This window comes from Sorex fumeus, unplaced genomic scaffold (genome assembly GCF_029834395.1).
Source record: "Sorex fumeus unplaced genomic scaffold, SorFum_2.1 ptg000003l, whole genome shotgun sequence".
Classification (NCBI taxonomy): Eukaryota; Metazoa; Chordata; class Mammalia; order Eulipotyphla; family Soricidae; genus Sorex; species Sorex fumeus.
Window position 1 is genome coordinate 25403271 of NW_026606060.1, and position 26454 is coordinate 25429724.

Here is a 26454-nt window from a genome sequence, read left to right on the forward strand (position 1 = left end):
AGGGCACTTTAAAATGATGAAGAAATATATTGACTCACATCACCAAAAACCTAGAAGTGGGAAAGGATTGTTGATTCACTCACGTGGCAATGTCATCAAGGGCCATATGTTTTCTGCCTCTGTACTCACCATGAATTATTTTTCATGGTAATAAGACAACTGCCACTAGCAATCTGGTTACATGCATTCATGATCACATCATGAGTGTAAAAAGAGGACCTGTAAGTATTTTTTTCCCATGAAAGAGAGAGCTAAATCTCTGAAGTTTCCATCTAGCCTCTGAGGAGAGGTTAGAGTTATTGTCCAATATTGGGTAATTTTCTGGGAATTACTTTTACAATCAGACCTATAAGAATTAAGATGTGAAGTCAAAAGCCTTCAGTCAGATGGATAAAATGGGAGAGAGTAAAGATGAATACAAAATTGAGGTTTATGTTAGAAAAGAAAGCAAAAAAGGGCAGTGTGTGTGTGTGTGTGTGTGTGTGTGTGTGTGTGTGTGTGTGTTTGTTGAGACAGGGTCAAGAGTGTTCAGTCAAAAGGGTCAATTCCAGTGTGCTTAAGTTCTAAATTATAAATGTTTAAGATAATAAACATTTTAAAGTAATAATGTTTAACAAAAAAAGGGCTGTGTACTTTAAGTGAGTCACAATTATTGATAATAAATTATTTAGGTGACTTGATTACACTCTCTATACTAGTGAAAAATAGAAATGTATGAAGATGATGAAATTTTCTTTTAATCTAACAAATGCAGGACTTCATTCTTATTTAGTTTGTCTCCTGAACTATTTCCCAGAACATCTCATTCAATTTGGAGGAAAACTTTGCATCATTTCCCTTTTGATGATAGATACTGTTTCTTTACGAACAGTTGATCAGACCTGCTGGATGGAGTCAAATATTCATGTGTCTGAGGAGCATGTCTTGTATAAAAAAAAAAACTCCTTTCTTATTGTTATTACTTTCTGTCCTGTAGAATACCTTATGGATGCATGATCCAAAAAAATGTGGAATGTGCCTGGTGCTGATGTCTTCTCCCCATAAGTGTGATGTCTTTTCATTTTAATGCATTTCATCCTTTTATTGTTCAAAATATATTGTGTTTGACGCAGCCTCATTTGTTTATTTTTTGTTTTCTTTCTTTTATTTTCATTCCTGCTGTAGTCTAAATTTTAAACAAATCTCAAATGTCGATGTCAAGAAGTATATGATTGTGGATTTTTTTCTCCTTTATGTTTCATGGTCTTAGATCTGGCTTTCAAGGCGTGAATTCATCTTGAATTGATTTTTTGTACGTAGGGCTAGATATAGATCTAGTTTTATTCTTTTGCACGTGGTATTCATTTTCTCAATGTAATTTACAGGAGAAAATTTTCTTTATTTTAAATTCTCTGTAAATATAAAAAGCACTAATGAAACTCAAAAATATATAACAGCCCAACTATTTAAAAAATGGGCAGAGTATCTGATAGACAGTTCTCCAAAGAATACAAAAAAGATAGTAAATAGACATATGAAAATATGTTCATCATCTCTGATAATCAGGCAAATACAAATCAAAACAATGAGATCACAATTGTGAGAATGACTGTTATCCAAAAGATAATAAACAAGTGTTGGAGAGGAGGTAGAGTGAAAGAAATCTTTATAAATTATCAGTTGAAATGTAAATTGTTATAGTCATTTTAGAAAACACTATGCTAACTATTCAAATGATTGAAAATAAAAATCCCATACAATTCAAATATTTTATTTTTAAGTATTTATTCAAAAATGCAGAAATGCTAACTAGAAGAGATATAAATCCTCCATATTCATTGCAGTATTGTATACAACAGTCAAGACTTAGGCATAACCTAAGTGGCCACCAAAAAGATAAATGAATATAGAAGAGATGCATGGGGAGAAAATACAGCAGGTAGGGTGGTTTCTTTGCATGCAGCCAACCTAGGTTTGATTCCTGGCAGCCCATATTGTCTCCTAAGCCCATCACCAGTGATCTCTGCATGCAAGCCCTGCCCTGAGCACTGCTGGTTGTAACATAGAAAATAAAATAAGAGGTACAATAAAATAAAATTCTCTCTCTCTCTCTCTCTCTCTCTCTCTCTCTCTCCCTCTCTCTCTCTCCCCCTCCCTCCCCCCCCCCAGAAAGTATCATGCTTGGTGAATAAGTTAAAAGTAAACACTATATAATTTATAATTTAAGTTTTTTGTGTGATATGTACAGAATAAAAGAAGATGGGCAAAATGAAATAAAAGTAAACTTTCAGACTATAAATTGATCTTATTTATCTTATTATCATAAAGGATGGGACTAAAGAGATGTGGCAAAGAGGACACCCATATTGTAAAGTATTTGTTGGAAACTTCCATGGGCAATTTAATGGAGCATATACACAGTAATGGAAGAATGCATGCCTGAAACTTATAATGTAATGCTAGTTTCATAAAAATAATGTGGAATCCTGAAGTTTATTCTTTAGTAACAAAAATACATGCAGTAGTTGTGAGATATAAGTATAGAAGTATTCTCTTTCCATTTCTGCTTGATAGAGGTCCTCAGAACAAGAGAGAACAAGGAAGAATACTAAATTCTTCTAGAAATCTGTTTTTCACAAATTTAAACCAGCAAGATGCAAAATTTACAGCCGGCCCTTCTTTTTTTTTTCTCCCTGAAAGCAATTCCTCTAGTGAAAAAGCTAAGGCAGCCCAACTTTTCAAAGGTCATGAGACAGCAGCATTTTTCTTCACTGCCTGTATATTAGACAAAGTGAAGAGAGACTTCTAAATCTGGCCTGCAGAATGTAGGTGTAGTTTCTTTTGTGAAACATAACTCTTCATTAAAAATATTTTATACTAGATGAAAGAAACCTAAGGAAGGAACAAAATGCTGACTATCAAAGTATTCATTTGAAGGTGTCTGTCATATCTAATTTAATACATGGCTAACCTTATTCTCTTTATTAGTTGATCAAAAGTTCACAGATCAAAAATTCAAGTTTAAATATCCTGTCCTTTGTTAAAACTTTAATGGGGTTTGGATAATTGAAGGAGTGCTGATGAGAGCATTTTAACCAGCAAGTATTTGCATGATTATACTTTGGGAGGGAAACAAAATGCAAGATAAATCAATGTTAGAAGATAATTATTTTCTCTTTCAAAAAGTCTCGTAAATATATTTACCTAATAGGGAAGATACCATTATTATGAAGGTGGTTTTCCCAGGGGACACTTATACTTTGCACTCTGGTTGTGCTGACCCTTAGATTTTCCCAAATGCGGGAAACTCAACTGCATAATCTGTGTAGTGGGGAGCTGTGTTTGCCTTCTCATCAAAAAAAAAAAAAAAGTTACTTAAGTGTAATTTATTTTCTAATGGAAATCATGCTCATTCATTTACTCAGAAACATTCAGTACATGCAAGAATGAGGTCTAATTCCTATCATGAAGTAACTGATAGAACATTATTAATATTTTTATTTAAATTGCTAAAATACAATAAACTCTGAAGCACCATGGGAAAGGTGCCATAAAACATCACTACACAGTTCAGGGAAAGAATAATATATTCAGTTGACTTATTGGAGAAGATTTGGTAGACAGGAAACTTAGAACTCAATTTTAATAGGATTTGGATTTGTAGGTAAGAAAGAAGGGCATCATTGTAGAGAGGAGCAGCATTATGGTCAAAACAGGAAGGTAGGGAGTAAGATAGTTATAAGCAGATGGATCAATTCGACTGGAGCATAATTCTGTCCATAGGAAGCTGAGAAAAGTTTGATCTCATCTGAGATTTTTTTCCCATCTGGAACCTAAGATGTAGTAGATATGTCCAAGTTTTAAGTATGTCCTTTCTCAGATACAGGTGCAAAACCAGCCCTGGCCTGAAACATCAAACCACTGATACATATGGCAGAGTGGAAGGTGCGATCAGACCCAGAAATATTACTGTGGGATAGGAGTCAAAGGATTTGGTAGAGGTGGGTGGAGAACTGATTATGGGATTTCTGAAAACCTATTTATTCTACCATCTGTTGATAGGCATTTGGATGCTTCCAAGTCTTGGCTGTTGCATATAATGTTGCAATGAAAATGGGGATGTGTTAGTATTTTTGTACTCTTTGGGCAAAATATCAAGAAGTGGGACAGCTAGATCATATAGAACTTCTTTTGTTTATTTACATATGTATTTTATGAGCCATAGTTGGCAGTGTCAGGGGCCCTTCTGTGGCTTTTTAGTTCAGGAGTCCATCCTGGGCAATGCCTGAAGGGACTGTATGTGCCCAGTATCTGGGCATCTGCTTGCAAAGTGTGCCTCCAAGTCCTTTCTGCCAGACCCTATATTTTCACTTTATTGAGGAATCTTCATTTTGCTTGTTGAGAGAACTAGGCTGATTTTTTTAACTCTAGGTAGTCCTGTAGCACTGTCCTTCTGTTGTTCATCAACTTGCTCGAGCAGGCACCAGTAATGTCTCACAACAAATTGTGAGACTTGTTACTGCTTTTGGTATATCAAATATGCCACAGGGAGCTTGCCAGGCTCTGCAGTGCAGGCAGGATACTCAAGGTAGCTTGCTGGGCTCTCCGAGAGGGATGTATATAAGAGAATACAAGCAATTATGTTAAAATCAAATACATGTGTGCTGCTTTAGGTACATCATTGGCTAGAATATAAGAGGTCGGGAGCTTTGTTTTATAGTCTCTTGATCTTGACCATATATGAGATTACATGGCACCAGGGGTGGTTTGTGGGTGTGACTTCCTAGCTACTGGAAAATGGGGGATCTGGGTGGAGAAGGCCCAGTTCTGATCTGAGAAGGCTTGGAGATCTCAGCCCTGGCTTCCACATACCTGGGTTCCTCTGCCGATTGCTTCATGCGTGAGCCTCATCTGAGCTTGTGGAGAGTGGCCTTGAGCATGACTGTGGCTGGGTTCTGAACCATCACAACAGACAGTTGTAGATAAATACATCATCAAGTGTATTCTCTTGCCCATGTATAAATACTATCCATCACTACTCACCTACAGACAACTATCAATTTGCGTTCTTTCCCTCATTTGCATTTTCTATGATTTTATATAAATGTCCAGATGTGTATCACTGGTAGCTTTCACTCATCCTATTTATTCTGAAATTTATCCATGTCATAATATGTATAATTTTCCGTGTTTTGTTGTCAAGCATAAATCCCTACAGTGTTTATGTTGCAGTTTATAGATCTGCTCATTTATTTAAAAACATATTAGTTGCTTCCAATTTTGGATTTTAGTAAATAAAAATACTATGAACATTCATGTATAAATTCTTATAGGAATTGATGCTCCTTTTCTCCCTCATAGGTAGTAACTATGAGTGGAAGGACTGCATTGTATGGTAGGTGTTAGATTTAAAAATAAAATTTACCAAACAGCTTCCCAGTAGTGGTTGTGGAAATTTTATTTCCACTAGATATTTATGAATTTCTAGTTTATATAGATCCTCACCTACTTTAGGTGCTGTCACTCTATTTTCATTTCCTACAATTCTAATTAGCTACAGTGTCATCTAATTGTGCTTTTGATTTGAAATTATTTAACAACAATACATTGGACATCTTTCTGGACATCTTTCTTACATAGGCCTTCCAGATGTCCTCTTAGTTATATCACTATTATGAATATATTCTACTTACTTTTCAGTTAGATTTTGATGTGTATTCCTTACCCCTGTGACCTTCTGTGGTATCCCCACTTTTTTCACTAGAAGAAACAGACTAGAACCCCTGGCCTACCTCCTCTTTGCCACTGTTGGTTGCAGAAGTTGTGTTGGTATCTGAGTCATCCTTGGAGTTATACTTCTTTGAAGGGTAACAAATGTTTATATCAAGTAGCTCTAGTGCCCCTCATGTTGCAACAGAGTCACATAGATTCAGTAAACTTTCTCATTTGATTCTATCTTTGTTCTGTTTATTCCAAGCTGTCAGTTATTTCTGCTTAGGTGATTGATTGTACCCAATGGTTATGTGCATAAATTCTCCAGGAAACAGTTTGTACTGCTGTACTTTGACCCTGTTTTAGATAATACTATCTAGATATACTGAGAATGTCTAATAGCATCAAATTCTGGTTCATTTTTTCTTAATAATTTCCTTTAAATATTTTCTCCTTTCTCTTATTTACACTATTAGTAACAAGGAGAAACAAAGAGAAACTAGATTTTATCTTCAATATTTTGCTGAGAAATATGCTTAGCTAAGTATTCATTCCACAGTTTTATTTTTCTATCCAATAATAGATCATAATTCTGTCAAGATATTTTGCCAGTATAATAAATTATATTCATACATGTATATATTTATTACAAGTATTGCATGTATTTTGTATAATTTTTATTCTTTCAAATATTTTATACATATATAAACACATATATAAAATAATTTTTAAAGTTTACATAGTACTTATATAATTAATTTTACATTCTAACTCCATTTTTTACTAGTTGTGAGATCTTACTGCAAGAAACTTAATTGCTTTTTTATTCATGTTTTTTGGTCTATAAAAATTGACAATAATAAAATATATACCTTATTAATTGGTTTCCAAAATTAAACTGTGAACTATTTGAAACAGTTAGAAAACTATCTAATGCATGTGATCACTAAACAGTGATTACCTAGTATTATTTCCAAAACCCCTTGCCAGATTTTAGGACTAAGGTCAGAACCCTGTGTTAAGAGAAAGATTTTCCTTTTACATGTAATCTATCTGCTCTAGTTAAATCCTGATGTATCCATCACTTTAGCCAGTCACTTGGGCAGTCATAAAATTTGTCATTGACAATGTGGGAAAGCAATCTCATTGTGGATTACATGGTGATTTTTTACTGTTCTGCCTGCTTCCAACTTCATCCATTGCCTTCCAGGAGTACCACACCACACTCTCTGAAACAACAGTCTCTGACACATAATCCGGTAACATCTTACTAGCTATGAAATAGCGCTGCTATTCCTCAGAGACCCAGAAAGTCAACCCTATAATGTGACATTAATAAAGGTTTCCATTCTCAAAGCAGTGATTTTTCTTCAACTTTTTCACTGTAAAAAAGGACCTGCATGACATAGGTTAGAATAATCTCAGAGGTGGTAAACTTAAAATTTTAAAACACAAGAACATCTTACTTAAAATACATTAGTGAAAATGTATTATTTGTTTGATTCATCTATTTTCAGCCAAATAAATCATGTCTAAGCCCTAAATTGTCAAAAATAGAACTATGTAGTTTTAATAGTAATCTGATAACTTCATGAAAATCAAGCTAGACATTTTTCATAAAACAACTCCAGTTTAGATTCTCTAGAAAGATTCAGTTGGGTAGGCGAGGAAGATTATCTGATGCTGATTCACCTTGAGTTTTCTTTTATAAAATTGTGATGGTGTTAATGACGTAAATATTATCCGGTGTGAAATGGAGTTATTTTCTTCTATTTATTCGGTATACTTATACAACTGATACTTAAAACTAAATTGAGATTTGGTATATTTTTGAAACTGCAAAGAAGTTTAAGGTTAGAGAGGTAGCGTGCTTCTTGGGTTTGAGGATTTTTGGTTGTTGTTGATTTTTTCAATAGAAATTGACTTTTGAGAGGTGATTCCTTGAACAATTCTTTGTGGGTTCACAGTAGCAGTTAAAAATCCATTTAGAGGCTTTAAGCAAACTTTACTAGATTGTAGGTCACTCCCTGGTAGATAAGTCACAAAATTGCTTCCAAAAATGTACACGATTTGCTTTCTCCCTGCTGAGGAGAAGCTCTGAAGTGAGAAAGCACAAAGTAAGAATTATTTCCTCACTCCTCTGTTTAATGCTCCTGTCACAGTTGAAGTCACCTGAAGGAAATCAGAGTAGTAGCTTAAAATGCAACTGTTTTCATCAATCTGCCACAGGCAACAGAAAACAAATGATTGTGGTTCTTATCTTTGCCAGTGGCAGGGCATTTATTAAAGAACAAAGATAAGAGAAAAGAAAGGGACAAGAAATCTCTTGGCAAAGAGTATGAATGAAATATGTTACCAAAAGTACAGGGCTTTTCAAAAATAGTCTTGCAATCACTGAGGCCTGTTAAGATGGCCATGCAATGCTATGGTGAACTTGTGAGGTATAAATGTTCCCCTTCATAGTATTAAGCTATTGACCCCCTGCTGCACCAATAATTTTTCTCAAGCACCATTTCATCATGTCATTTCTACTCAAGGACACTTACAGAAGAGCACCCTGGTGTCTACCATATTAAACCCAGACTTGTCGGCTTGTCATCCTTAGCAGTCCTCTCTAACTGATCCCACTCTCTATTGCCCCAGCAAACAGGTCCTCTTCAGTCCATTCAAGTAAATTGTTCTCTAGATAGTTTTTTCTGGAAATTAGCTTTAAGATTCTGCTCATTCTCCTCTAATCTTGAATGGTCTATATATTCTCAAAGCTAAACACTGCTGAAACACATCAAAACCCTTTTGTTGAATTTTCTAAGATTAGCTTTGAAACTGGCTCCCCTCAGGATTTTATTATGGCAACTCAGAGTCCTGGAATATGAATTTTTATTTTGTATCTCTCTGCTCAATGTATATCCTGGACTATTAAAATCAAAACCAGCATTATAAACTTTAACTCCATAAGCTTGGCTCCCGAAACTAGAACAAAAATATAAGTGGTGGAACTTCTTGCTTTAGTCTTTATTTATCCAACAAATATCTATCACTTAGTTTCTATATATCAGCTACATTGCTAAATTCCAAACAAACAAATTGCTTCGATTTTGGAGAATTATTACTACCTTCATAGCAAAGTATTGTTTGAGTATAGATGAAGGTCAGGCAAAGCTTTCTAAAATAAGCAGCTTCATTTTAATCTCTATGTGATTAAATTTTGATCAAACTCAGAATTTATCTCATTAATATAGAATAAAACTTAAAATGTGAGGTGCCAGAATATGAATGTGATTCTTGAAAACTGTGGCCTCTGCAAAATAATAATAGATTTTAATAAATACTTTAATAATAATAAATAATATAACCCTATCATCATTGAATATTTCAACTAGACAGAAATCAACAAGAAAATGGAGGTGTTAAAAGATAGAATAGAATAACTGAGCCTGATTGACATTTATAGAGCTCTCCAACTGTAAGCATGGAGTACACATTTTTATCCAGTATACATTGGTCATTCTCTAGTGTAGTCCACATGCTAAGAAACAAAATTATCTACAAAATATCAAAGAAATAGAAATAATATTGAGTATTCTTTAATATACAATTAATAAATATAGAAATAATTAGAAAAGAAAAAGTCAGGATCAAATCAAGGACTTTGAAGCCAAACAGTGCACTATTGAATAATCACTGGGTCAAAAAAGAAAGAAAAGGATGAAAAAATATTCCTGGATACAAGTAAGAAAGAAGATGTGAATGACCAGATCGTAAGGAACTGACAGCAAAAACTGAACTAACAGGGAAGTTAATATCAATAGAGGCAACAGGAAACAAGAACATTTAAAGATAAGTGATGTTATCTCAGGAAATTAGAAAATAAAACTACTGGAGTTCAAAATCAGTTGAATAAAAAAAATACTAACAATTTTGGTGTAGATTAAGAGAATGCAAATAAAAATGCAATACAAATGATTGTGAAACCAAGAACTTTTATACTTGTTTTTAGTTTGGAGCACACACCTAGCCGTACTCAGAGCTTACACTTGGCTCTGTGCTCAGGGGTCACTTACAGTGGTGGATATTGAAACATTCAGTTTTTGGAAGATAAATGACTTACCTCTATTCAATATTTCTGGTTCAAGAGCTGTTTATTTTATTTTTTTCCTCTAGAATAAAATTGACAAATCCATGTCTAGACTCTTAAGGAAAATAAGAGAGAAAACAAAACAAAAAAAAAATGGATCAGGGATGAGGGGAGGGATACTGGGAACATTGGTGGAGGAGAATGGGCACTGGTGGAGGGCTGGATACTTTAACATTGTTTCACTAAAATGCAATTATGAAAGTGTGTAGTCTGTAACTGTATTTCACAATGATTCATTAAAATAAAAACAATACTGGATCAGAAATAGAATAAGCATAGTTATGACAGACATCCTAGAAATAAAGAAGATTTTCAAACTCAGCTTTATGCAACTAAATTATAGAAACTAGAAGAAATGCATATATTTCTAGAGCTATACAACTTTTTGAAACTAAGCCAGGAAGAAGTAGACAAACCAGCTAGCTGTATTTCTATAAGGAAAGTTATGAGAATAAACAATTTGCCCCCCAAGAACAAAGTGTCAAGGCCAGGTAGGCTTACTAGTGAGTACTATCAAACCTTCAAAGTAGATCCTTCTTAAGCTTTGCCTGAAAATGAAAAAAAAAAAAAACAGGAATCTTCCTGAACATTTTCTTTGAGACCGATGTTACTTTGATACCAAAAGTAGATAGAGATATTACTTAAAGAAAATTACAAACTAATATTCCTACTGAAGATAGGTAAAGAAAGCCTCAGTAAAATCCTAACATTTGAAAGCAGCAACACATTATACAGATCATTCACCACAATCAAGAAAGAGTTATTACTTGGGATACAAGAATGGCTTAATATTTGCAAATCAATTAATGAGATACAACACATTAACACAATAAAAGTTAAAAAAGACATGCAGTCATTTATATGCATGCATAGAAAATATTTGACAAGATTCAACATCAATTTATAATAATTAAAAAAAAGACTTTCAACAAAACAAGGATTGGAAGAACTTAATATAAAGGCTATAATACAGCAAACCCATAGCCACTAGAGAGTGTGTGTAGTGAAGAAAAACTGAAAGCCTTTCCTCTAAGATCAAGCACAGCAGAAGGATATTTACTCTTCCCTCTATTCTCTCAGCCCCTGATATTTTTTATCAGTAAGGAAAATTAATCAGATTTATCAGTAGCCTTAGATCTACTATAAATACATATACTGTATCTGAATTGTTTACAAATATTTTTCTAAAAGGCATCCAGAATAGTCAATACCCATATGAGCAGGGAAAAGAGCTTTAAGTGTTTCTGATGAGGTGTATAACCTTGAAAGCTTAGCCAGCCAAAGATACAAATAATAAAGTTTAGATCAAATAGATATATTTCTTATAAAACAAACATATGGAAGTAAATCTATTTTATAAAATCATGCAAAAATAATTGAATAACATAAAAATATTTTTAAGTCTGAGAGCAATGTATCAACAGATATATATTTATGTTAGCTATTAATATTTGACTTCTTGGCCCTCATCTCATACTGTATTTTTCTGTATCCCACAAATAAGTGCAGTCAGTCTATTTCTGTTCCTCTACTTCTGACTCATTTCATTCATCATGATACTCTTTATATCCAACAATTTATAAGCAAATTTCATGACTTTATTTTTTCTGGTGGCAGTGTAGTATTCCATTCTGCAGATGTAACATAATTTATTAAGTCATCTGTTCTCAGGCACTACGGTTGTTCTTTCAATTTTGGCTATTTTAAATAGTGCTACAGTGAAACTGGAAGTGCAGATGGATTTTCTGCCATGTGTTTTGGGGCCACAAGGGTATATTCCAAGAATTAGTATTGCTGTGCCATATGCAAGCTCAGTTTCTAGTTTATTTGAGGAACGTCCATATTGTTTTCCAAAGGCTGGACCAGTTAAAGGGATATACATGATACCCTTTTAGTGCCTCTATTGCAAACAATATTTCCAAAAGGAAAGAGAGAAAGCAAAAGAGTGGGTAGGGAGGAGGGTAACCAAAGTATCTGCTATAGAGTCAGGCTTAGGTAGGGCTGGTGAGAGGAAACTGGGGACATTGGTGGTAGAAAATGTTCATTGGTGAAGGGATGGGTATAGAATAGTGTATGACTGAAGCCCAATTATGAACAACTTTGAAACTATGTATCTTGTGGTTATTCAAGATAAAACATATATATTTTTAAAAATACAAGTTGAATAAGTCAATAAAAAATTAAGTTAATTGATGCAGTGAAGCTTAATATAATAAGGAATGTTTAAAACTTTATCTAAACTTGTTTTCAGGCTGTTCATAGCACTGAGACCCTTGCTCTGGGGGTCAACAACTCTTGCAGGTTCTCTTTATTTTGGCGAACTGTGTTAGAGACTTTTGGGATAATCTCGTACCCCACCACACATGCAACACTATTGCAATATCTAAGACTTGAAAATAATCTATGTGTCCAAGAAAAATTGACTAGATAAAGAAACACAACATACACACAATAGAATGTAACTTTAGGAAAAGATGAAATGACACAATTTTCTGGTATGTGGATGGATCTAGAGAGAATCATACCAAGTGAAATTAGTCAGAAGAAGAGGGACAGGCACAGATGATCTCATCCATATTTGGGATATTAAAATAATAATAATAATAGTAATAATAATGGACTAACTAAAGTCCAAAGCAAGTAAAAACTAAGATTCTGTAGCAGGAAGATTACATATTGGGGGATGGTGAAGGGGGTGATGGGGCAATGGTGGTGGGAAGTAGGCACTATGGCAGTGGATGTGGTTCTTGAATGTTGTATATATGAACCCTTCCAGTAACAATTTTGTAAATCCTGGTGTCTAAAATAGAATTTTTAAAAAGCAAAATCATAAAATTTCTCTTAGTAGGGATTAGAAATATGGTAAAATGGATCAAGTATTTGCCTTGCACACAGAAGACCCAGATTTGACCCCTGCCATCCCATATGGCTCCCTGAGCTTGCCAGGAGTGATCTTTGAGCACGGAGGGAGGAGTAAAGCCTGACTGGGTGTATCTGACCTTCCAAAAAATTGATTTAATGAAGAAAATCTACCTATGTAATTGTTTACAATGATGTAAATCTGATAATATAAATACCCTGAACAAAATAATTTGATGGAATTCAATATAATTATGCAAAATATTATTGATAAAGTAACAAAATTTTAACAAGCTGAAAGATTATAAATGCCTTGATGTGACAAGACTTACTTAAAATTATCATTGAAAAATGTACGACTTATCAGTAAACAGTAGGACAATTGAATCAATTGATGACACTTTAGTTTTCATGGATCAAAAAGTTCTCATAAGCACATAAGTAAAAGTATATTAGGAAAGGAAAATAATGTTTATGCACTGTAGTACTGTAGCACTGTAGCACTGTCTTCCCATTGTTCATTAATTTGCTCCAGTGGGCACCAGTAACGTCTCCATTGTGAGACTTGTTACTGTTTTTTGGCATATCAGATACGTCATGGAGAGCTTGCCGGGCTCTGCTGTGCAGGCAGGATATTCTCAGTAGCTTTCTAGGCTCTCTGAGAGGGGTGGAGGAATCGAAACCGGGTTAGCCACATGCAGTGCAAATACCCTACCGCCTGTGATATCGGTCCAGCCCATAATGATTATAAATGAAGAGAAGTTATAAAAATCTATACAGTAATATTGATTTAAAATTCCAAAAGGAACATTAGAACATAATCATTTAGCATGATTGTTGGGTATATGACTAATAAAGTTGATACATTACATTTTCATAAATTTTTATAAATATACTTTTAAAATTATTTTTGCATGTGTTTCAAAACTCTGAGCTTCAGACCCTGTAGGTACAAAATGTGCATTTTACCAGGGCTATATCTCATTAATGCATAGCCGAATTCAAAATCTCAGTGATGACAATTCTCTTAGCACAGTACTAATCAGTTCTCTGTGGGCTTCTCATAAGCTCGTCAAGCTATTTTTTATAAATATGGAGAATGATTGGAAGAACATATGACCAAAACTAGAAAGCTCATTCCAAAAAAGATAAAACATGATCAGTGTTTCCTGTTATTCGTCAATTACCTCGAGCAGGCCCCAGTAACGTCTCCTTCGTCCTAGCCCTGAGATTTTTAGAAAAGTGCCATATTCAAGGCTCTTTCAGAGTTAGGAGAATGAGACCCATCATTGTTACTGGTATTTGGCATATTGGCTACGCCACGGGGAGTTTGCCAGACTCTGCTGTGTGGGCAGGTTACATTCGGTAGTTTGCCAGGTTGTCCAAAGTAAGAATGAGATAATAAGATGTCATTCCAGGAGCTGGGTTTTATAGTCTCTGGGTCTTGACCATTGATGGGATTACACAGCCCCAGGGGGCCAGTTGGTGGGTGTGACCCCGCCTACTGGAATTTGGAGGATCTGGGTGGAGGATGCTCAGCCCCGATCCAAGCAGGTTTGGAGATCTCAGTCCCGGGACCCACATGCCTTTGTTCCTCTGCCGGTACCTTCATGTGTGAGGAGAGTGGTCTCAGCATGGTGGTGGCTGGTTCTGGAGGTCTTCAGTTGCCGGAGCCCTGGTCGGGGCGGGGAGGGAAATTCAACCCGCTCCCCTCCAAGTGGCTCAGCAAGGACAGCCAGGTGCGGGGACAGGAGACTCTGCCAGTGTTTCCTACTACCAATATATTTTGTTTTATTATATATTACTATAAGATACCAACAGTAAATAGGCCAAAACCATGAATAAAAACTTGATTTAAGACAGCAGATACAAAACAGAATAAGAAGGATGATCTATTCAGTAAAAAGTTGCATTGGCTGGGGCTGGAGCAATAGCACAGCAGGTAGGGTGTTCGCCTTGCATGCAGCCAACCCGGGTTCAATTCCCAGCATCTCATATGGTCCCCTGAGCACCGCTAGGAGTAATTCCTGAGTTCATGAGCCAGGAGTAACCCCTGTGCATTACCGGGTTGACCCTAAAAGAAAATTAAAAATTTGTATTGGCTAATCATATAGAAAATATGCCTATGCACTATTTGCACTATGCACATACAAACATTATAGACACAGAGATTTTTTATGTGCATTAAAATATAAGTATTATGACTAGTGTTATAGTATATTAGGTAAAGCCCTTGCCTTGCACATACCCAGCCTTCGCTCTAACCTCTGCACCCCATATGAATCCCATGCCCTGCCAGGAATAATTCCAGAGCACAAAGCTAAAAGTAATTCCTGAGCACCACTGGGTGTAAAACAAACAAGAAAATAAACACTTCAAAACATAAAAATATAAGTATGAGTTACAAAACAGAGAATACTAAAATAACTCTTCTTAGGAAATATTTTTATTACACACAAAAAAGTAATACTTAAAAAGACAGTTAATTTATTTTTCATTTCAATTAAAAATGTCTGTCATTGGAAAAGAGGTATAGTATAGTTCATAGGTTGCTTACTTGACACTCAACTGACTCTGTCCATAGGTTCAATTCCTGGCATTACAAATGGTTCCAAAGATATGTCAAGAGTGATCCCTGAGCACAGAGCCAAGAGTAAATCCTGAGCATTGCTGAGTATGGCTCCCAAACAAACAAAAAGCTCACAAATACAATGGCATAAAACAAAACATAATGAAAATATGGGCAGAGTGTACAATAAATAAAAATAACCTGCTCAAAACATAAGATTGATTTTTCTCATTATGGGGGAATATAAATTTTAATTACATGTAATTTTATGCAAAATTATTCCTATGGAAGAATAATAGTTAAAAATAGATAAGTACAAACTATATTTCAGATGGGAATTTATGTGGCATGTCCTCCATGGAAAGAATGCTGATTATATACTGATTAAGAAAATGAACACGATCTATGAAATTTTTTTGTTGAAATTTTTATACATTATATTTTCATAGAGTAGTTCACAATAGTTCATTGTAAAATCTTAGCATGCTGAAGGTTGTGTGTTCACGAGCTCTCTGGACAGCTGTATCTCACCGCCCAGTTTCGGTGTTTTTGAGCCTCTGTGTGGCCTGGATCAGGATGGCTATTGGCCAAGGGCAGACAAAGGAAGAAATGAGGGCCAGGCTGGTTGATACGAAAGGTAAGGTAAAGGCCCTCCTGTTGATCATCAATTTGCTCGAGTGGGCCCAGTAGCGTCTCCATTGGAGACTTTTGTTATTACTGTGTCTGGCATATCAAATACATCACAGGGAGCTTGCCAGGCTCTGCCGTGTGGGCGAGATACTCTTGGTAGCTTGCCGGGCTCTCCGAGAGGGGCAGAGGAATCGAACTCGGGTTGGCCATGTTGGCTGCGTGCAAGGCAAATGCCCTACCGCTGTGCTGTCGCTCCAATTGTAGTTTATTCCAGTCCTCTTCACTCCTGTCTCTCCTCTGCCTCCTTCTCTCCTGGGCCCCAATCTGGAACCCTTTCTCCTTCTGGCTTTGACTCTGGATCTCAGGAGCCTGAGCTCTCTCACTTCTGACTCTACTCTCTCAGAGCTTACATTCTTAGTTTATATAGCAATCATGTAGGGTGATGACACAAAGGGGATTGAACTTCAACAAATCAACAAAGAGAGGTAAGACCACTCCTCCAGGAGATTAACTCAAGGATAAAATCTCATCTAGAGAGATTACTCCAGATTACTAGGAGATCTGCTCAAGGGTGGGATTCTAACAAGGGTGTGTTCTTTCCTCAGCTAGTAATCTGCTTAAACAGTTGTAGTAAATCTACTTCTAATATTTCTAGCAATATCATTCTGTGTGAGCACAGTAAGAGATATAAACATCTCACTATACATTCCACAGTCCTCAGGCCAGGTTAGTCTTTCTAGCCCTAGCAGGGTCCTAGTCTCATTGTTACTTACTTTTGGATCATGACAGCATTTGTCCATGATCATGCTCTTAACTTATTGTTGAGTATTGTGGCACTTTGGTCTGGCCCATTTCGATGCCAGGGTAGCTCACAGCTTGCTCTGTGTCCATTCAGTCCCTCGTTGGGTCCCTGCTTTTGGGGTGCTAGGAACTAAGGGCAACTGAGTCAAGAAAACAGATACCCAGGAGTAAAAATTATTCAGAGTTACTCAACTCCCAAGTTACAAAGCATAATATTAACTGTTTTCCAGTGTCCATAGAGAAAAGACATTGCTTACAATACAAGTTCAGTGTCCTTAGAAGGATCTGATCTTACAAGCTAACAGAATCTGATTAGGGAGAAAAGGTGATTAACTGGCTGGGGAGGAGATCATAGAGACATAGATACAAATAAACAAAAGAGTGGGAGTTACTCAAGAGCACTGGGATGGGTGTGACTTGATAAACCTAAACTACCTGAGGAAGGACAAGACAGTGTTATCCTAAAGTTCATTACAGATAATATGCAAACACCCACCCCAACAGCGAACATCTTCCCACCACAATAAGAAGGAAGTGTGTGAAGTTTGTTGTATTTCATTCTGGAGCCATTTAAGCCCATATATAAGAGAATACAAGCAAGCATGTTAAAACCAAACAAATATGTGCTTCTTTAGGTACATCAGTGGGCTAGAGTGAAAGAGGTTGCGTGGTTGTGAATGTGGCCGCAAGCTCCCGGAAATACTGCATCGCTCTCTTCTGGGAACTTTATTTTATAGCCTCTGGATCTTGGCCATTGATAAGATTGTGTGGCGTCAGGGGCAGGTTGTGGGTGTGACTTCCAAGCTACTGGAAAACTGGGGATCTGGGTAGAGAAGACCCAGTCTCAATACAGTAGGCTTGGAGGTCTCAGCCATTGGTCCTACATACCTGGGTTTCTCTGCCGGTTCCTTAATGGATAAGTCTCTACTGAGCATGTGAAGAGTGGCCTTGAGCATAGCTGCAGCTGGATTCTGGAGGTTTACAGCTGCTGGGGTTCTGCTTGGGGCAGGGAGGGAAACTCAAACTGGCCCCTTCCAAAGTACCCTGGTGAAGACAACCTAGCATGGGGTTAGGAGATTCTGCATCACTCTTTCAGGAGCTTTATTTTATATTCTCTGAATCTTGGCCATTGATGAGATTACATGGTGCCAGGGCAGTTTGTGGGTGTGACTGATCTATGAAATTTCTTGCCTAGATATATGATCTGAAGAAACTCTTAAAGCACACATACTACAACATTACAAATGCCATAGCAGATGAACATACTCACCTGCAGGAGATATGGTACTGCTATTAAAATATCAAGGCAGTTCCCTAAAGTGCTGCCAATTGCAGTGCAATCCCTGGTATCCGAGCACTCCAGGAGTGATCTCTGAGAATCAAGTGTCAACTTAAAATACACTTCCCTAAAAAAAAAAAGCATATTTACAAAATAAATGTCCTACATTCATGGGTATTAATTATTGACACTCTCGGAGAGCCTGGCAAGCTACCGAGAGTATCTTGCCCGCTCGGCAGAGCCTGGCAAGCTACCCATGATGTATTCGATATGCCAAACACAGTAACAACAAGTCTCACAATGGAGACATTACTGGGCCCGCTCGAGCAAATCGATGAACAACGGGAGGATAGTATGGTATAGTATGGTGTTTTATACACTATGCTGGGTAATATATGGCTTAAGAATAAGGAATACAAAAGAACTAAAACAGGTCTGAAAATTATAGATGATATTTAGGTTGGAGTTTCCCTATGAAGATGGAGAATTTTAAATATGAGAAGGTTGCATTCTGTTTTTAAATTGGCTAGTGCGTCATCATATTATTTCTGTGTTTTGTGTAAAATCAGGGTGAAGTGTACTTTTAAAAAGTTTGGGGTGCTTGCTTTGGCAGCACATATACTAAAATTGGAACGATATAGAGAAGATTAGCATGGACCCTGCGCAAGGATGACATGCAAATTCATGAAGCATTCCATATTGTTATCAAGGATATACAAAGTACTGGTTGAACTCCACAAGAAGAAAACATCCAACCCCATTAAAAAATGGGGCAAGGAAATGAACAAAAAATTTCTCAAAGTAGAGATCCGAATGGCTAAAAGGCACATGAGAAAATGCTCTACATTATTAATCATCAGGGAAATGCAGATCAAAACAACAATGAGATATCATTTCACACCGCAGAGACTGGCCCACATCCAAAAGAACAAAAGCAACCTATGTTGGCGTGGATATGGTGAGAAAGGGACCCTCCTTCACTCCTGGTGGGAATGCCAACTGGTTCAGCCCTTTTCCAAAACAGTATGGACGATTCTCAAAAAATTAGAAATTGAGCTCCCATTTGACACAGCAATACCACTCCTGGGAATATATCCCAGAGAGGCAAAAGCGTATAGTCGAAGTGACGCCTGTGCTTGTTTGTTCATTGCACCACTGTTTACAGATTCCAGCTAGAATCTGGAAAGAAAACTGAGTGCCCAAGAACAGATAACTGGTTAAAGAAACTTTGGTACATCTACACAATGGAGTACTATGTAGCTGTTAGAAAAGATTAAGTCATGGAATTTATATGCAACTGTTACTACATGGAAAGTGTCATGCTAAACAAAATGAGTCAGAAAGAGAGACAGACATAGAAAGATCACGTTCATCTGGGGAACATAAAGTAACAAAGTGGGAGACTAACACCCAAGAATAGCAGAGTACCAGGTTTTAAGTACCAGGAGGTTTATTCCATGGCTTGGAAGCCAGCCACACATGCTGGGGGAAAAGGCAGTTCAGATAGAGAAGGGAGGACCAGATAAAGGGTGTTGGGAAGATCCTCCCAGGATGGGAGATGCATGCTGAGAGAAGACTTTAGAACAAACATGATTTCCACTCAGTGCCTCTTTTGTAAACTGCAGCACCCAAAAGAAAAGAGAGAACAAGGGGGAATGCCTTGCCACAGAGGTTTGGTGGGATGGGGGGTACAGGGGGTGGGAGGGATACTGAAATCTTTGGTGGTGGAGAATGGGCACTGGTGGAGGGGTGGGTATTCTATCATTTTATAACTGAAACCCAAGCACAAAAATTTGTAAATATACAACTGTACCCCATGGTGTTTCACTAATAAAAATCTTAAAAAAAAGTGTGGGAGTCTGCTTAAATAACCTTCCTTCAGTTAATTCATGACCAACAAATCTATATGCCAACATTTTGTGATATTAGTCCCTAGGGAAAAAAATTAAATAGCTTAGCTAAATTCTTTCAAAACAATTAATTGCCCAACTATGTAGATGCTTATTTTATGTATCTATGTCCTTGTATTCTAATTCTTAGATTATACCAGAATCAAAAGCCTTCTTGAGCCATTGGTGTGAAAAAATGCATTCTGCATTCTGCTATACAATAATAATTAAATAGTGCTAAATAATTCTGCTATACAATAATAATTAAAGAGTGCTAAAAAGTTCTCAATATATTTAAAGACTGGTATAAAGAATAAATATGAGCTCACAAGGGGGGCAGTTTAATTATTTAGAGAAATACTATAAGGTACAGAAGCCGTACCAAAAAATGTAACAAATATTCAGTCATTCTGTCACTACATGAATGAAAGCAAGCATATAGATATAGCATATCCTACCATAATTAGATGGTGCTAAGTATATTCAATCATACACAGGAAATGAAATTTAGTTAGTGCCTAGACTTAGGATATTTGATAAGATTTCATTTTAAAATATGAAGGAGATAGTACAGTGATAATATGGAGAGATAGTATTGTAGATAGAGTGATTGCCTTGTACGTGACCCAAACAGATTCAGTCCCTGGCACCTTATATAGTCCCCCAATTCCCCCGAGGAGTGATACCTGAGAGCTGAGTCAGTAGTAAACTTTGAGAAAACAAAACAAAAATACAAAGGAATAAAATATTTATGAGAAAAGCAATCCTAAATCATATAAAAATAAGACATATATATATAGTACTAAACAGAGTTTGATGTTTAAATTTTTGCTAATAATATAAAGATCTCATAGAAGAATCAAATTATTATTATAGAGATTAAAAAGATTAAACTAATGATGTATGAGGAAGGGATTATTCTCCATAATGTGTGAAGAGAGGGATCAAACTTTTCTATTGAAATACATTCAGTGGAATTATGATTTGTGTACAATTCTTACAATAGAGGTCACATCATGGGCTTAAAGTATGAAGTCAGTGTACAATCACTGCAGTGGTACTTGGTATAACTCAACTATGCAGTATGTGTGCAGTGGCTAGATTATCATAAAATTGTCAAATAACTGTGACATATGAGGAGACATCTTCCTGATTAAAAAGCAGAAGGAAAAAAGGATGAAGCATGTTGTGGCACAAGGTAACATGATGTAGCATAGCTGTCAGGTAACTTAAAGGATAACCAACCAGTTTCCTTCTGGTAAAAGAAAATGAAGTAGAGCATGCCGTGGGCAAAGATCAAAGAAAGAATTAAGCCATACATGGTAAACAGATACACTTGTGATCAAATGTAAAACTTTGCAAAGGAATATTTCTTTGGTATTTTAACTTGGGGGCTACAAATTATTTTTAACTTTCTATATGTAGCTATAAATGAGGTGAATAAATATATATCAATAGCACTGTAGCACTATCCTCCTGTTGTTCATAGATTTGCTTGAGGGGCCACCAGTAACGTCTCACAACAAATTGTGAGACTTGTTGTTACCGTTTTTGACATATTGAGTACTTCACAAGGAGTTTTCCAGGCTTTGCTGCGCAGGCGAGACACTCTTGGTAGCTTCTGGGCTCTCTGAGAAGGGTGAAGGAATCGAACCTGGGTCATCCATGTTGGCCGCAAGCAAGTGCAAAGCATATGCCTTACCTGCTGTGCTACCGCTCCAGCGATATATATCAATATAAAAGAAAAATCAACCAGTACTTTATATATCCTTGATATCAACTCCTTGTCAGATGTGTACTCGGCGAATAAGTATAGGAATTAAGGCACGTGTCTTGCATGCAGCTGACCCATTCAATCCTGACTACCATATAATGTCCCTGAGCACAGCTGGGTGTGGCATGGTTGCCAAACATCACTGATGCAGCACTGGAGGCTCCTGTCTGTCTCAGACCCTAGAACTAAATCTCTGGCCTGGTTAGCTAAAAATTACTGCAAAAGGACCTAGGCCTCTGAGCAGTGTTTATGAGATACCTGGCCCTAAGAATCTCAGGTTCTAATCATAACAAATGAAAATTAGTAATTAATGAGGCTATAATTAAATTTAAGATGGTCTAGTTAAATTTAAGAGTAGTGATAAATATCTAAGAAGTAAGCCTACTTGTGTAGATTTTTTGCAGAATACTGTAGCACTGTAGCACTGTCTTCCCATTGTTCATCTGTTTGCTCGAGCAGGCCCAGACCATCTCTGTTGTGAGACTTGTTACTGTGTTTGTCATATTGAAAACGTCATGGGTAGCTTGCAAGGCTTTGCTGTGTGGGCGAGATACTCTCAGTAGCTTGCCAGGCTCTCTGAGAGAAGTGGAAAAATCTAACCCGGATCGGCCGGGCTGGCGGCGTGCAAGGCAAAAATGCCCTACCACACACTGTGCTATGGCTCCAGCCACAAGATAAAGTTTTCTTTATAAGTACCAATTTTTTAAATTGAATCACCATGAGTTACAAACAGTTACAAAGTTGCTCATGATTGGGTTTCAGTCATACAATGTTGCAACACCCCTTGTTAAAGATTAAAGATTGATTTTTCTTGAGATGTTTATAAATTTTCTATGAAAACAAAATACAGTCATTCTAAAATATTATAAAAGCAATATCTACTAAAGAGAAAGAAAAATTAGAGATGGTTTGTGAATTATTAGATTTTGATAAGTGAATGTAAATATAATTTTTTAATATAAAGAACACAAAGTTTGTAAAAGTACAAAGTAAGAAAGAGCATGAAGGTTGCGATCATCCTCAAGAAAGAAGGTTGACTGAGAAAAGTATATTGGAGTGTTAGGATATGAAGTTAAATCACTAAAGTGGAGTTGGATTCCAGGGAGTTTTTAATTCCTGGATGAAAAATTTCCATTGTTGCACATAGAAGAAAAGGATATTTTATTATTCTTACCAGATCAGAGTCGCATTTTAGTAATTTTAATATTTCTTTAATGTGAAAGAGTTGTTCGAAATGTGAGGGTGGAAGAAATCAAGAAAATTTGGTAAATTATTAGAACCTATGCTTCTGGAACTAGTAGTGAGGAATGATTAATTCTACTGATATGCACAGTGATTTCAAAATTTGCTCACACACTTATTTCTTCAGCTTGCAATTGCCAAATGCTATGGGCTGAGTTCTCTCTAGGTTATGAGAAATATGGCAATGACAATGGTCTTCATCATCAAATAATTTACATCCAGAGATTGTATAAAAGCAAACAAATAATTTCATATAGTACCATAATTGTGGCAAATTTAAAATGATAGATGAAAAAACATGGTGCAGTGATGCTAGTTGATACTGGGTATATAGTTAGACTAAGCCTCAGAGGAGAGAGTACATTTAAACTGGGTGCTAAAAGTAGGGGATAATGTTGAGCAAAGAATATTCCAGGAGTTATTGATACAAACATGCTGAGTCATAAGTATTGGTAGTACAAAGATTCCCTACCAATAATGGTGTATTAAAAACTCTACAAAGTCCAGTTTTTTAAACATCTTTAAAATGTCATCTATGCCTGGATGAGATTGATAGTTGTGGGTTAACGTACTCTTTGAGCACGTTGCCAACCCTGGTTCAATCCCCAGCACCACATATGGGCCCCTAAGCACCACCAAGAATGATCCCTGAGCACAGAGCCGAGAGTAAGTAAGCCCTGAGAAAGCTGAGTATGACCCCCAACCCCCTCTCTAAAAATAACATCTATTTGATCATTTTTCTGATTTTCAAAATTCAAAACTCTATTTGTTATTGTTGGAGTAGTTTTAAATGCTCACTGGTGTATTATGCCAAACATTTAGCACATATTTCACTTGCTGGACATAAAGATATGCTAGATGGGAATGTTCCATCCTTTTCCATGAGTAATTTGTGTCTGTTTGTTGGGGAAAGCTTGCAAATATAAGTAAAACTGTCACTGCTTATTATATTACCTGGCTAAAGCATAAATTTGTGTTAAGTAAAAATAATCTTTTTTTTTTTTGCTTTTTGGGTCACATCCAGCGATGTTCAGGGGTCACTCCTGGCTCATGCACTCAGGAATCACTCCTGGCGGTGCCCGGGGGACCATATGTAATGCTGGGAATCGAACCTCGGTCGGCCATGTTGTCTGCAAATGTCCTACCCGCTGTGCTATCGCTCCAGCCCCAAGTAAAAATATTCTAAGGGTGTGTTATAAGAATTCCTTTAGGTTTGCTCAGTGACACATATTCTTGTTTTAGGTGTCATCTCAGTCATACTCCGGTCTTCTTAGAACCACCTCCCCAGCATGCCACAGAATTTTCTGCAACACACTGTGTATATCACACTTTACAGTCCTTACTAGAATATTTACATTGAAATCACTTAATCACTTAATCACTTAACTTCCCGTTAGTCGTCGATTTGCTCGAGCGGGCGCCAGTAACGTCTCCATTTGTCCCTGTCGCGTGCTAGTGTAGCCCAATGGCATCTGTTCGCTCCGGGAACATGAAGGGCCTCAAACCGATCGTTCATGATCTTCAGGAAGAAGTCTGACCATCTGGTAGGTGGGCGGCCACGCGGTCTCTTGACATCCCGTGGAATCCAATCAGTAACAGCTCTAGTCCAACGGTCGTCTTTAAATCTCATTACGTGACCAGCCCATCTGATTTTCGACACCTTGGCAAATGAGACAGCGTCCCTGATCCTTGATCGTCGACGGATGTCAGAACTCCGGATTCTTTCTCTCAATTGAGTGAAACGTGATATTCCAAGCATAGCTCTTTCTATTCTTCCTTGGGAGATCTGAATGGCGTGTAGGGCCCAGGTCTCTGAGGCATATGTTAATGCAGGAAGAACAGTGGAATCAAAGAGATGTGCCCGGAGCCGGAGGTTCTTCGTCCTCTTAGCTATTTCTTCGACGTTCTTGAAAGCGTTCCAAGCCGCTCTCTTCCTCCTGCGCAGCTCGGGTGCCAGGTCATTTGTCATGTTGACCTCTCGACCTAGGTACACATAGCTGTTGCATTCGGAGATGGTGGTTCCATTGAGAGTGAATGGAGCATCAGGAACAAGGCTGTTTCTCATAAACATTGTCTTCGTAAGATTCAGCTGTAGTCCTACCTTTCCACACTCACGGTCAAAGTCGGCCAGCATTTGTGCCGCTTGGCTGATGTTTGGTGTTATTAAAACAATGTCATCAGCAAAGCGGAGGTGGTGTAATTGCCGACCATCTATCTTCACTCCCATTCCTTCCCATTCCAGTCGTCGCATGATGTTCTCGAGGGTGGCACTGAAGAGTTTTGGTGAAATGGTATCACCCTGCTGCACCCCTCTCTTGACATCAACGATCACTTCTTTGTAGAATGGTGAGATCCTGGTAGTGAATCCACAATACAGCTCACGGAGGATCCTGATGTATTGGGCTTGAATGCCCTGATTGGCTAGGGCTTCAATGACCGCTTCCGTCTCAACAGAATCAAAGGCCTTCTTTAAATCAATGAACGTTAAGCAGAGCGGCATCTTGAACTCCCGAGAAACCTCAATGAGCTTGGTTATTGTGTGGATATGGTCGATGGTGCTGAATCCTTTGCGGAACCCGGCTTGCTCGCATGGTTGTCCTTCATCTAGTGTTCTGCCAATCCTATTCAGGATGACTCGAGTGAACAACTTGTAGATGACAGACAATAGGCAGATCGGGCGATAGTTGCCAATGTCATGGATGTCTCCCTTCTTGAACAGTAGTACGGTCCTGCTGGTTTTCCACTGGGACGGAACCTTGCATTCAGACAGGTAGCAAGTGAAGAGCCGAGCCAGTGACATTGAAATATATTTCATTATTTTCTTCTCTAAGCAAAGCTGATTCCACATTGGTAATAGATTAGAACTGAAATGTTTGCATCTAAAATCTATCATCTTTTTTCCATCTGCATCCCAATTTTCTTTCAAGAATTTTTATCTCTCAAGTTAGTGTGCTGAAAGCAGATAAAGGATTAAACATAATGGTCTCTCAGTATCTATATTGCAAACCATAAGACCCAAAAGTAGAGAGAAAGTAAGAAGTAAATTGCCATAGTGACAAGGAATGGTATGGGATGTGGGTGGCATGAGGGATACTGGGGACATTAATGGTGAAGGGATGGATGTTCAATGTTTGTAGGACTGAAAATCATAAAAGCTTTGTAATTGTATCTCACAGTGATTCAATAATAAATAAAAATGAATAAATTTAAAAGTATGAAAAAAATAATTCATATGGGCAAAGAACTTGTATTCAGAAATCACTTGAGAAAAAAATAATGAAAGTAGTTATTTAAATGACTATATAAAAAATAAGTTAACCTAGCATAAAATTTCTGACCTCTTACCAGTACTCAGTGTTTTTCCTCACATATAAAAATACCCCATCCACCACACTAATATATCACATCTGTTTTACTCCTATTTCAAAGGCCATTTTAAAGAACATACTATTTTAAGGACCTTTCCAGACCCACATAGTTCTGTCTATATTTTTCAAATGTTAATGAATATATTGTCTGTACATTATACATACATGCTTGTTAGTATTATAACTTTTCCAGTTATTAAGAAAAATGTTCTCATGG

At 37.0% G+C, this 26454-nt stretch overlaps 2 non-coding genes and 1 pseudogene across 2 annotated transcripts; all 3 read left to right on the forward strand.

Annotated features, from left to right (window-relative positions):
- The window catches only part of LOC130028585 (eukaryotic initiation factor 4A-I-like), an 85511-nt pseudogene that overhangs the window by 50471 nt on the left and 8586 nt on the right, over positions 1 to 26454 (forward strand).
- Positions 3176 to 3336, forward strand: LOC130029501 (U1 spliceosomal RNA). The gene has a single exon (XR_008793365.1). It is a non-coding gene; the product is annotated as a U1 spliceosomal RNA (small nuclear RNA).
- LOC130029654 (U6 spliceosomal RNA) lies at positions 18562 to 18668 on the forward strand. Its single transcript, XR_008793387.1, has one exon. It is a non-coding gene; the product is annotated as a U6 spliceosomal RNA (small nuclear RNA).